The sequence below is a fragment of the Asparagus officinalis genome, chromosome 10 (genome assembly GCF_001876935.1).
Source record: "Asparagus officinalis chromosome 10, Aspof.V1, whole genome shotgun sequence".
Lineage (NCBI taxonomy): Eukaryota > Viridiplantae > Streptophyta > Magnoliopsida > Asparagales > Asparagaceae > Asparagus > Asparagus officinalis.
This window is the reverse complement of record NC_033803.1, coordinates 37,341,263-37,344,137: the sequence shown is the minus strand read 5'-3', so window position 1 is coordinate 37,344,137 and position 2,875 is coordinate 37,341,263.

Sequence of the window (2,875 nt, the reverse complement as noted above, 5' to 3'; positions counted from 1 at the left end):
TTAACCTCTGCCTCAATGGCTTCTATAATCTGCGGACGAAACCGTCTTTGCTGTTGTTTGACAGGTTTGGCATCCGGCTTGATATCGAGGCGGTGCATTGCCACATTGGGATCGAGCCTGGGCATATCTTCATAGTTCCACGCGAAGACGTCAATATATTCCCTGATGAGAGCAATTAATTCTTCCTTCTCATTTGGGGGAAGACTATCGCTGATGAATATAGGCTTTGGGTTAGCCTCGTCACTCATGTTAACTTGGATTATTTTATCTTCAGTGGGGGGTTCCCTCTGTTCGAACCTATCACCATACTGCATGTTCAGGTGATGAACCCACGGGTCTTCCCATGTTGGCATTTGATCGTCGTCTTCCATTGTGGACGGATCAGCTGTAGCCATGTTCGCCATTAGGGCTTTGAAAGCTTCCCCCAGACTGGTATCGGAATCCCATTCTGAGGCATCTGGCGAATTTCTATTTTTGTATTGCTTAGATGATTGGTCATTAATTAACCAGCAGCATTCGTCTTCTGAAGAAGATTCATACCCTAACCCTCGTCCGTATTTATAATAATCATCGGGTCTCCCCTTTGGTACATATGCCGCTTTGGCTGGAACACGAGGACCTCGATCGAAGTATAGACCTTCTCCGAGTGTGAAATCATATCCCTGCTTTTCCATGAGCTTGCGCGCTTCTGGACTATACTTAGATAAATGCCGACCAGGTTTGTCATCATCTTCATCTTCGCTTAAGAAATAGTCTGGTAATGGGGAGCTTTTTCCTTTACCGTAAATCACTTCTTTTGCGCCTCTTATTTTGTTCGGGACGACCATGGTTGTTCCGAAAGAATGCTGGAGGCGTTCCTTTGTTATATAGGACGATCGAAGCGGCATATACAAATCAGGATTATCGTACAATTCTTTTATCACATCATCAAGAGACAGGGAGTACTCTAAATCGTTATTTATTTCATTATTGGCAAGTTGCCAGTTACAACTGCCCTCTGACGTTTGTTCATCGTCAAGGTTGATTACAAAGGGTACAATGTCGTTTAAAACATAACCTCCATTGTAATCAAATCCGGCTTCGGTATCAGCTTCTTCTCCGCTGTCCGTGCCATGGGCCGATGATTCAGTATCGGATTCGTTACCATAAAGGAGAGAATCAGTGAAATAATTCTCATACCCTTTGAATGGTTGCTTATCCGCGACCACCGTCCTAACCTTATTATCAGTGTCGACATACTTTAAACACTGATGGAGTGTGGAGGGAATTATAACATTACTATGGATCCAAGGCCGACCTAATAGTAAGTTATATGAAGTTTCGGCATCAATCACATAACATGTGACTTCCGTCTTCAAATCACCCATTTGACACTTTATCCGGATTTTACCTAAAGGTCTTGACCCGCTGGTATTGAACCCGTAGATAACAGTGCCTGTGGACGCCAACTTGCTAACCGGAATACCGAGGAAATGCATCAAGCGAAGCGGCATAATACTCACAGCAGAACCCGGATCCACTTGGATTCGGTTGACTTTGCTGGAGCCGATGTACCCAATGAAGTATAGCGGTCGATCGTGGTTCGAATTCTTCGTCTGCATATCCTCTTTGGTGAAAGTAATGCAGGGAAGGTTTTTAGTTGCTATGTTGCACTGTTGACTCAGCGGTTCTGGCTCTTCAGGCACCGGCTTGATTTGAGTCAGAAACACCTCTGAATTGGCCAAAGCTTCTTGCAAGGCCTCCCTGGTTTCCTTGGACAACCGCAGCAGCTCATACAGCGTTATCCGTGCTGGAATGTTGGCTAGTTGAGCCATTATATCAAAGACTTGCGGAGTCTTCGAGCTTTCCGGTTTGTCTCTTCTAATCGGGCGACTGAAACGAGACTGCTTCGGATTCTGCACCTCCTGGGGATTCTTCTCTTTCGGTTTATTCACCGAATGTCGTCGAGCCTCTTCGCCCGGTGTAGGACTTGTAATCACCCCCATCTCCGTGAGAGTTTTGGCTGGTCCCCGTTTATTCACCCCCTGCTCACTAGGTGGTGGATAATTATAGTGATACTCATTTCCGCTTCTAGTGGCGAAGACCTCTTGTCATTGCAGGATTTGCCTTTGCCTTTTCTTCTCGAGGAAGTCGTCCATTGTTCGTCTTCAATGAGATCAGGATGAACCCATAGGATTTCGCCGTTTGGGGCTGTGTGTGGCACAAGTCCTTTTTGGCGCTGTCCATGTGGGTCATCGTTCACTGTCTTCATCCCTACTTTGGTGATGCGCTCCGGTTTGAACCATGTTGTGGGCACCGATTCAAAGCTGATTAAAACCGCGTTTGCTCCGACATTTTTGGACGGCTTCGGGGTTATGACGCCTACATCAATTATCGCCTGGATCTTGTCCTTGAGGTGGTAGCACGACTTGGTAGGGTGATGGACCGCTCTATGGTATGCGTAATACTTCGGGTCCGTCACTTTGCTAGCCCCTTCTTGATCCACAATCGCCGGCAGCTGGATTTTGTTATTCTCCAACAGGTACTTAAAGATGCCGGGAACTTCGTCATCTTTGAAGGAGTACACTTTAGGAAACCTCGGCTCCGAAGATTTCTGCTTCTGAGGCCGTTGTTGCCATTGCCCCCGAGATTATTGTGGCGCTTGTTGCTGCGGCTGTTGCTGAGGTTGCAATTGGAAAGTTTGATTAGCATCAACTGCATTAGCATGTGCCTTACCTTTCCCCCGTGGGACAAAATTCTGTGCTGGAGCATTTGTCGCCTGCTGGCCTCTCTCCGCCTTCTTTCTTCTGAGGAATCGCTCGGCTTGCTCTCCTCGGACCTTCAAATCCTTCCATGTTTTAGACGGTGCTGTCCCCATTACTTCCAACACGTCCAA